Raw genomic sequence first — 10,481 nt, 5'->3', positions numbered from 1 at the left:
TCAGCAAAGCATATAGACATACCTTGAGCTTCAAGGCTATGCTTAAGAGTATACTTGAACAAATTTGATATAATTTAAAAATCTATAAACTTTTCATTGTTCATGTTACAAAATCAACTTTGCACTCCTTAGCATCAGACAAAAGCTGATAGTTGAATTAACGGCTTGCATTTCATCTAGACAGAAGAAAATAATTCAGACCTGCACTAAATTCAAAAGCAGTACTTCCCACAGTGTTTGCACTAAGCAATCCAGTAATACTCCATATCTTAATCTCTCCTTCCTCTTCTTTTATGTAAAATCCATCAAGACATACATATGGAAATACTAAACCTTTGGCAACATGTTTCCTAAGTTTGTCTCCTCTTTATTTGCCTCAGTGCCTTACATCTAAAGCCATTGAGCATGCATCATCTGAAAAATAAAGTGATGCCATTTAAACCGGTGGTGACCAAAGTGATACCTACACCATGGGTCGTGGGGTGCTGTGTAAGAAACGCACCATGGGTGCATGGCTGCCTTCGTGCAGTCCAAGGCAATAATGACAATATTCCACGTCTCGTTCTGGAGCTCTCCCATACAGTACGTGATAGACATGTCCCAGTAGGTATCCAGCACTCCCTGTGGAGTGGAAAAAAGGAAGATATTGTTTATTCCTTTTTGTGACAAATGAAAGCCAAGAAATTTCAGGCGTCCCCAGACTGTTATCATGGCTCTCTTTCATTGCCTGCCTGTGCCTATTCCCAAACCCAGCCTCACAGATGCATTGGAGTATACAGATCCCGTTTGATCCGAAGGGATTGTTTCCACTGGAGTCTTCCAGGCATTGTTCTAGGGTTACTCCTTGAAAAGCCCAATCCAAACCCTATTTTTTTCTACTCATATTTCTAACTAAAATATCCTCATATCCATCCTGCATCAACCACATACAGGCTTCTTCTGCGTTATTGTCACCTCTCTGAACAGCTTTTCCTCAGGCTCTTCAGTCCTGAATGAGTGGAGATTTGGCATTTCTAGCACCTCTTTTTCCCCTGTTGCAGCTGCATCAACTTTGAGCAGCTTTTGGTGGCTGGATGGAAATTAGAATAAAGGCATTTATAGTACATGAGCAAAAGCCCCATCAAAACCTAACACTTCAAAAGGCACGCATCTAGAAACATGCCTTAAACAAGAAAAAGGGTAAATGCTAATATGTGTCTATTGAATGCAATTTAAAGTATTCTGGTTCCCAAACCACTCATTGCAATATGTAAGATCATCCCCTGTTTGCTCTCTTTGCATACTCTTGCCATTGCAGATCCCGTCACTGCCCATGAGAGAGTGCTGGGCTGAATGGACTGCCCCCCGACCTCGTGGGACTTCTCTTTCCTCTCTGTTTTTGCTGAACTATATTATAGAACAAAAAAAGTATCATAATTACAACTCAAAAGATGAAGATTTTTATCTCTCTCCCTCAAATTTGCACAAAGCTTTTTTAATGTGTATAATACCGAATCACCAATGGCCAGCCCATGATCCCCTGGGGAAGGCAGGGACATCCCCATTAGCAGCACAAGGGCTTTCGATGTGGCACAGCCCTAAACACCTTCCGAAGTAACTCTTCCATACTGAGATGACAAAAGAAGAAAGGAAGAATATTTCTGTTTAGTAATATGGAGAATATAAAAAACCACAGATCTATCAGAAGTTCAGCGCAAGTCTCTATCCCATAGCATTCACAATAGTACTTCTTGCACTATTTTTGTTTCACCAAATCATAAAAAAAAATCTTCAGTACCTGAGTGTGGTGTCAAAGTTCCCAGCAAAGTCTCGGACCTATTAGTCAGTTTGTTTTGTTCAGGCATCTTCTATTTGGCATTCCCTCTAAATCCCTCTTGGGGACAGTCCTAGGAACTATCTTAGACTTATGAACTTGGAAATAAGATGATCTACGTCAAGTGAAGATCTGAATTATTGCCACAGAGGTCACAAACCCCAGCACCAAGTTTGATCAGGAAGATGGTATCAACTTAGGTGTGGCATCTCCATGAGCAGATCTACATTTGGGCTGATTAGTATGGCATGAAACTCAGATTCCCTAAAGGAAACAAGAAGCTTTCTTGTCTCCCTTCCTTTTCCAGATTATCAGAGAGGTCCCTGGTCCCCCTGCCATGTGGGGCATGCAGATCCCATTGCAGTCCTAGCACAGGACAGTATTTCTCATTATGATCCCAAGACTAAGTTTCTTAAATTGACATTAGTCTAATGAGTCAGTCTGGAAATGACTCACCTCCTACACAGCCAGTACACATGTAAGCTGAAGTCCCTCCAGGGAAGAGCTGATGGAAAGACAGAGCTAGTTCAACTGTCCCCGTACCTTGTACTCATCTGATAAGGAGAGTCAAGTACAGAGAATGACAAGAACAGAGAGAAAAACCACAAAATAAGACACGATGACAGATTCCTTCTGATGGGAGTGACCAAGGAACCCAAACCTGAGATAGACTGAGAAGCACCTTGAGGAAGAAGAGTCCAAGATTTCATTTGAGCACCAAACCTCATAATGGCCAAAAGGATCAGTCCTGGGAGTCATTTTTGGTAGTGCCTGATCATAAAGCGGAGATAAGACTTTGGATCCCAAGGTACAAACCTGAAACGTTTACTGATCAAACTGAGGACTCCACATTCCTGGCAGAGAAGCAGAGCAGCAGACCCATAAACTCCAGTATAATTTTATCACTGTGGAAACCTATATTCCACCAGATGAGGCTTCCTGTTGAAATAAAGTAGCTGTTTTTTTCTTGGAGGATCTGAAAGCAGAAGCAAAGACTTCTTCAGTGTGGAAGGGATGGTTGGGGAGGGGGGACAGGAATCACTTTTTCGAAAAAAGTAAAGCAAGAAAAGCAAGCAGGAATTTCTTAGTTAACTCTTTCTTTCAAGTCCAGAGTCAAGTCCACTCACCTGCATTTTGGGAATGGAGCATCAGACAACTCCCATTCCTTCTGCCTGCTTGGGAGACAAAGACGAAAGTGCATGTCAGCGGTGCATCGTTGCCAGTGGCGCGTGGTACGGCAGTAAATGTCCTTCTGCTCCAGTTCAGTCCAAGCTTTGTTTCAAGAAGAAGGTGATGCATCATCCATCAGGGAAATGGCGCTGGAGGACATGAGGTGCCATCCACAGGGAGCGATCTGGAGGGAGAGATCCTGCAGGATGGAGGAACACGCGTGAGCCCGACAACACATGCCCCCCAGCTGGTCCTGCTTGCAGAATGGGTGACAGGGCTGCCCAGGGTGCCAGCCTCTGCCTCTAGCCTGTGTTTTGGGGAACTGAGAAGCTTTGGCCACCAGCAGTGCCCACAAGGTCCCTGTTACACAGGATAGGGAGACCAGAAGGACAGGCTGAGACACTGCCACCTTCACCGTGTCCTTTGCCGCAATTTGCAAACCTCAAGAGCTGCTTCTTCAAATTGCAACCATTTTTCCTCCCTTAATTTTGGTTTCCAGTGCCTAAAACAAGCTAGGCTGGGGCTGGCAGCGAGCTTGGTGCCTTTGGAGTAAGATGCGGAAAGCCTTTGTCCTGGCTCTGGAGGGCAGCCAGAGCAGAGGCTTCTGGAAGGAAAGACACGCGCCTTAAGAAGGCAACATTTTGTCATATTTTCCCCCTTTTGGTTAGTGTCTAATACCACATCTCGGGTCACCCAGTGCAAACAATTAAAGTGAAAATCGCACAAACACTGTGAATAGTTGCAGAAAGCCAGAAAAAAAAAAAAAAATCACAAGGTTTATTTTCCAAAAATAAAATATCTCTCAGAAAACATATCAAAACAGCCAGCACTCAGCACTGTGAATAAAATTATCAGACTCAATAAATATTTTATGCTCCCATTCTAATTGCCAAAAAAAAAGTTAATTTCTGAAGCAAAGTTTTTTTTTCATCTTTATTTTTAAACCCTTAACATAATGACTGAATGCCTAATACGAAATTGATAAATTTTTAAAAGGTTTCTTTGAAAAAATTCAAAGCTGAACTTCAGCAGAAGACCACAGGGAAGTCTATAATCTTTAGTCGGACGCCTGGCACACCACCGCTCCGGCCGGTGCCAGCATTGCATTCTGACAGAACAAGTGTTGCATGAGATGTGAAGGATGACTCCGGTCTGTCGAAAAACCCTGGAGCAGGTGTTCCTCATCCTCATTTGCAATGGAGCATGGCCCCTGGCTCAGTGAGCTGGAGCAAATGCGCTGGCAGGACACATCATGTACCTGCGTGCTGAGATGCACTAATGATAATGGATGCAGGCCTATTAACCACCCCATTTGTAATGGCACACAACGCTGATTGCTCGGGGAGTGAGTCAGCGGCTTTCCAAGAGGGAGCGGGGAATGCTGGGAACCCATGATCCTTTGTGCATCCCTTCTGCTCTGCTGGGTGTACAACTCTGTTAGTCTTTATTTAATAATACAAATGAATACATGATTTGCTACATGATTATACATGAAGATAAGTCACTTTGGGCAGTGCAGCATCAGCCTTTTTGTCTTGGGCTGCGGATCAGCTCCACTTCTGCATTTTTTTTGCCGGGGTGGGAGGAGGTCCCTGGCTGGGCTTGCTCTGAGAACCACCAACTCGAGGGCAAAAGTCAAGGGTCCGACAAGCACGCGTAAGCTTTGGGGTTTACAGAAAGCTTCTGCTTATCTTTGAGTGAATTTTTCAGCACAGCTAGGGAAAAACGTGCTACTCGGCTTCTACCCTTCATTGCCTTGCTTTCCTTGGGAAAGAAAATCCTCCAAGAATAACCTTTAAAAACACACACCCAGCCTGCATCACTGTTTGCGTTGTTCTTAAATAACTCCTTGCTGCTCCGTTTTATATAAATGACTCTTGCTGAAAACCTGTTCCCCCAGTTTGTGGAATAACAAGGCAATTCGGAAAGGACGCACTCGTAAAAAGCAATCGTTAATAAATAGATCACATTACTTGTAGGTACTTGATTCCACGACCAACTTAGTTAAATAGCCACTTTTGGGCCAGAATATTGCAACCAGCAAAATACACTGTCATTATTATTGTAAACTTAACTACTGGATTTGCCAGGTTCTTGGCAAAACCAAATACACTGCTTATGCTGTCTGCTTCGCAGCAGCTCTGTTTTGATTTCTTTGCAAAATGTGTAAGAGGGCTCTTTTGTTACATTTTGCAAAATAGGTGATTTGGTTGCCAATTTAGTCTAACAGGCAAATGTCTCCAATTATTTTGCTTAACAAAGTGCTGCTTTTTGTGCATAGCAGACAACATATGAAAATAAATAAGAAAGACCAGATCATACCTGAAGTTGTAACAACCACTTTGTATAAGTATGGTTCCCATTGCAATGTTTCACATTTGAAGCTTTGTAAGCAGAAAAAAGACAATTTGTGCACATAAATTCCTAGATAACTGCATCAAAATTGTCTGGCATATTCTGGTGGCTTTACATCACTCCAATAATGCAAACAACTGAAAATATGGCTTAAAAGTTGATTTAATTCATTAGTTGAGCATCTTTTTATTGAAAAGTGCAAAGCAACTGAATCCCATCAGCCAGACTAGAGCCAACATTACTATTTTTTTCTGCTTTTCCCTTGGCAGTCAAAGTTCTCAGTTTGAATGACTGTTCAGCAAAAAAAACCCTAATATAAAAGAGATGGATACACATCACATGTCCACAGTCTTCCCATGGTCAGGTAAAGGCCGCAAATAAATGTCCGTACAGATATATGCAATAGGAATCATATTATGGGAAATCGTTTCTGCTCATCCACGATATATTCTGTCTATAGAGGTACAGTTCACAGAGACTGAATGTGAGAAGAATGAAGAACGGAGACTTGGCCATTAAATGCAACATCCCAGTATTAGCAATTAACCATTTAATATTTTACTGTTCTGATTTTACCCTTGCTCAACTCATTGCTTTAAAGCCCAGACTTGGCAACCCAATCCCTCACCCCCATACACACACAAACCACTTTGCTGGCAGTCACATTGCAGTCATCAAAGGGGCTGGAGTTTCTCTATATGTATTGTACAGTATATTTCAAAGGAATTTTTCTGCCATACACAGTATATCAATACTCAATGTGGGAGTAATTTAACTTCTTAATTTATTGCAGCAGTAACAGCATTTTCAAACTGGTCATAAAATATTCTTGTACTCTTCTAATCTGGGTTTTCAATGTTCTATAATGGGAATTCTATGAATAATATTGGGAAGTGAGAGATATTTTATACGGTATCTCTAAGGGAACAGTGTTATTGCATAAAAGTTAGGTGACATGGGAGAGACTGATAGAGGTGGTGTTTAAAAAAAATTTACCCTTCAGGATTTGTCACATGAATAATAATGATTTAGTGACATTTTTCTTTCCTAAAATTCAAATCTACTGTAAGATAATGTTACAAAAAGTATGTTCTAATTACATACGGCTCCGAACCATATGGAGCAAACACAGCTAGTATCAGCTATCTAATGGCCATTGCAAACTATCCAACTACCCTCTCTTGTCCAGTTTTGAATATATTCTTACTATTTTTTGTATCTTGCTATTATTAAGGCCCCAGTGAGATCAAGGCCCTGCTATAGGACATGCCTCGTAAACAACCGCTACAGGCACCTGCTGGAAGGATTTGCATTCACCACCCACCACCCGGATAGAGGAGAGGAGAGGGGAGCATCGCTGTCCTCCCTTCCCAGGCAGGGCTGGAGGTGGGTTTGCCCCAGACCCCAGAACAGGGTCCACAGTGAGCCAGGCACCAAATCTGTCAAATCTCATCCCATGTTGCTTCTTAGCAAGCAAAATGTTTTCTAAACACAGGATGGAAAATTATAGATGTCTTTCCACAGGAGGTCTGTGTGGATGCTCAGAGGTCCTGGCACCGTGGTACAGCAGCCAGCGCTGCAGCACTTCCAGCAGTGCTAGCTTGCCTTCCCTGGAGATTATTTTTTGAATTTCCTTTCAAGGATATTTGTCCTCTGATACTCCCTAGAGGTCAACAACAGCCTGCCTATCACCTTTTTGATTGGCACATAATTTTGCCTTGGCTGCAAAGAGAACCTTGTCCTTCCTCTCAATCGATGCTCGGCCCCGAGCTTTCTTGCTTTACAGAAGCATCACGGGCAGCGGTTGGGAGCGATGCAGGTCACCATCGCCTCCTCGCCCCATCGGTACCCACTGCTGAGAGCTCCAGCCTCAGAGCAGCACCCTGGGCTCCACCATCCTGCTCACCCCGACCCCAGTTTTTCTATGAATGCTTCGTTTGCTTGCATTTTTAGAGCAGCAGGTTTCAATGTTATTGTGCTTTCTGTTTTTTAGCACTCATGGTGAAATTTATTGTTGTAAAGCGCCCTGAGCACACTGGCAGGGAAAGACAATTACCCAGCATTTCCAGTCTCGGAAAAGTGTAATTGTGATATATATGTGCGCTACCTTCCAACACAGTCCTACGGCCTGAGTCTCATCTTTCCAATTCAACATCGTTGTCTTGATGCACTCTGTCCAGTTCACCCTGCAGATGGGGGCTGTGTCCAGGCTTCTGCACTTTCAAATAGCCTTATACACTCAGACACAAGTTAGGGACTTGAGGTTGAGGCACAATATGCAATGGAGTAACAACTGTCATCAGTATTTCAACTCTTTATAGTATAATTACATTCACATAATTTAAATCAGAACTTACCCTGAACCTTCTTGTTGGTGTACAATTAGAAGATGCTGGGTGCTTTTTGATGAAACTATTTTCCAGGGAAGCAGCCACTCGTTGAACCCAAAGCATTTCACAGAGCATCAAAAGGTCAACAACACCTGGGGGACTACATGCTTGGGCCCAGGCAGGTGAAGCAGATTTTTCTGGTCAGCCCCTCAGCAGCTTTTCTGGTATGTATGGCAAGCTCCAAAATTAGGGACAAACCAGCAGGTTCCTCCCAGCTTACCCTGACAGTGAAGGAAGCAACACACAGGATCCTGGGCACGAAGTCCAGGGAATGGGCATTTCCAGGCCAGACTGTCACACCATGTGCTTTTCTAAGGTCTAAAAAGATCAGTACTTGAAATACTGTCCCGATACACACCCTTTTTTTCCCCTCTTGTGTCTTTATTTACTGCCATTTGGTCATTTATTTGGAATTAAAGCACACAGAATTAAACATGATTGCACAAGGGATTGCGTGGGACCAGCCGTCCCGGACTGGATCAAAGGTCCATCCATCTCAGCGCCTGTCCCTGCCTGCAGCCCAGAGCCAATGCCGAGGGAGGGCTGCAAGAGACAGAGCAGGGCGTAATGTTTCCTACGACCGTGCTCTCAAAAACCTCAAATATCAAGAGACTTAAGTAACAAACAGTCCTGCCCTGACAACTTTTGGCCCACACTGCCAGTTTTTAATCCCCACGTTGCCTCGTGCCTCTGTTCCCCGTGCAGAAGCCACCCCACACCCTTGACTCTCCTTGTGGCCTCTTTCTACACCCAGATGGAAAGAGTACAGGTGTATACACTCTGTATACTCTCTATATGAAAATGCGTGATAGGTTTATATACTAGCATTACAGTGCTTTTTTGTCTTTCCTAATATTTCTTTATATCATTTGCCTTTTTTGCCTTTTAACACTGAACACTGAATGTATGTGAGAACATGTATACAAAGGCCCAAGACCAGGCATGACTATCCCTAAGCTGATATCTCCATTCCCTGTAATCATTATTTTACACAAGAAATGCCAAGTGGCTGGAAGCTTGGGAAGAATTTGTTATGAGCTGACTCAGGAAGGATACAAGATGGATGCAAAGGACAGGTGGCAGAAATACCCCGTATTTTCACCATCACAGAGTTTCACATCAATTCAGTATTTTTTGCAAGACCTAAAGCACTCCTGCTGCTTGGTCTGAGACATGAAGGATCTCGTGTCTGCTTTTATGTGTGTTAGCCCTGCTCTATTCTCCTGACTGTGTAGCACAGCTGGGCTTTAGTTACCTCTAAAGCTGACCAAAGGCAGCAGGATTTCCAGCTTCATATAGATGGGTTTGCTCACGTGCACACCCACGGACATGTACACACACATGTATGGAAATTTTACCCCCCAAAAAACTTTCCAGGCGAAGAGAAGCCTCCGAGGTTACCAACAGCACAGGTTAATTGACATTTTTTCATGTCACTGCTTATGCCTTCTGGTATAGATAAGGCTGAGAGGAAAAATAATTTCCCTGCCTGGCTACCCATTTCCAGAGCTGCTGGTCAATGGCAGAACATCTGGAGCTCAGTGAGAGTTCCCTTCAAAAATAAAGAAAACTCCAGATTTCTAAGAGCTTCATCAAATCTGAGATGTTTCAAATAACATTTCGAGCTCAAATAAATTACTTTTTGGACAAAAAAAACCCACTTTTTCAAGACAAAAACATTTTCCTGGAAAATGTCCAAGCTTTGTATTTGCCAAAATTTGAAGTTATGCTCAAGAGAGAACAGAGTACCTTTGGCACATCTGCTGAAACTAGAGGCACTGTGTCTCTGGCTATGGCGAAGGAGGAGGAATGTAGCTACTTAAGCCTGCTCTCTGGGGTCAGGAAGGACACAGAAGAAGTGATGAAAAGCAGCCCAAAGTAAGAGGAGAGCGATTTAGTTTCTCTTCATGAAGCTGCCTCAGCAGCTCGAGGTGGGGGAAGGACAAGAGGGGAAAGCTGGAAAGAAAAATGAATGCACAAAAACTGAGGGTGGCTTGGTTGGATTTTTTGTTTTCCTTTCCCATCTGCAATGGCTTTTGTAGAGATATCAAAATCAAGAAGAAAGAAATCGGATCAAAAAGACTGAGCAGATTCTCTTGTAGTAGAAAATACTGTTGGCATCGCTCCTTAGGTAGACCAAGAACGACACAATTCCTCGCTATTGTTAAAGGAGGATTTTCCTTGAAGTCCAGCTAATCCATTAAGGGAGCAGGCTAGCAGGGGCAATGGGCCAAGAGAAGCTCTGAAAAAGAAACTCAGAAAAATGCTGTGGTGCTGCCGTAAGGGTTGGTGTCTTATCCTGCCGCGCAAGACAAAGGATTAGCGTGCTTATCTGGGAGCAGCAAGTGAGCCTCAGCAACGGCGCTGCAGCGCAAGCACTTATAGGCATCGGTTAGTGGGCAGCAAGGAGGAAAAAAAAAAAAAAGAGGAAAAAAAAAAAAATCAATCAGCAGAAGCCCTTGGGAGAGGGATATTTTGAGGCTCTCCGACTTCGATGGTGTGCTCGGTGCAGAGCGGGAGCGGTGCGGAGGGCTGGGGCACGGTGAGGCTAGCGAGGAGAGCAGGGTACACCAGCATGTGCGCCAGCGGGGCCCTTGGTTCATGAACCTGTCAGTCTAAAAGCCTGTTTATGCTTAGCCAGTCTGCTGGAAGCACATCTGCTAATATCCACTAAAGAGAAAAATGGTGTAGGGAATATGTGGATGTCTTCTCTGCCTTGCTTGGGAAGCCAAGTACCAAGGACACAATATTCT

The 10,481-nt window shown here is 43.5% G+C and overlaps 1 long non-coding RNA gene across 1 annotated transcript in view; it reads right to left on the bottom strand.

The window, feature by feature from the left end:
* Window positions 1-410: 410 nt before the first annotated feature.
* LOC148054898 (uncharacterized) overlaps window positions 411-10,481 on the bottom strand; it is a 50,542-nt gene continuing 40,471 nt past the window's right edge. Inside the window, exons 2-4 of the long non-coding RNA XR_015706230.1 lie at window positions 2,941-3,182; window positions 2,630-2,789; window positions 411-621 (exon numbers count right to left, since the gene is read on the bottom strand). This is a non-coding gene — a long non-coding RNA (uncharacterized LOC148054898). The remainder of the gene's footprint in view (window positions 622-2,629; window positions 2,790-2,940; window positions 3,183-10,481) is intronic.

The sequence above is a fragment of the Nipponia nippon genome, unplaced genomic scaffold (genome assembly GCF_047370975.1).
Source record: "Nipponia nippon isolate SJK-2023a ecotype South Korea unplaced genomic scaffold, ASM4737097v1 scaffold_3, whole genome shotgun sequence".
NCBI lineage: Eukaryota > Metazoa > Chordata > Aves > Pelecaniformes > Threskiornithidae > Nipponia > Nipponia nippon.
The sequence above is the reverse complement of the archived record's forward strand: the minus strand, read 5'-3'. Positions and strand labels throughout refer to the sequence as shown.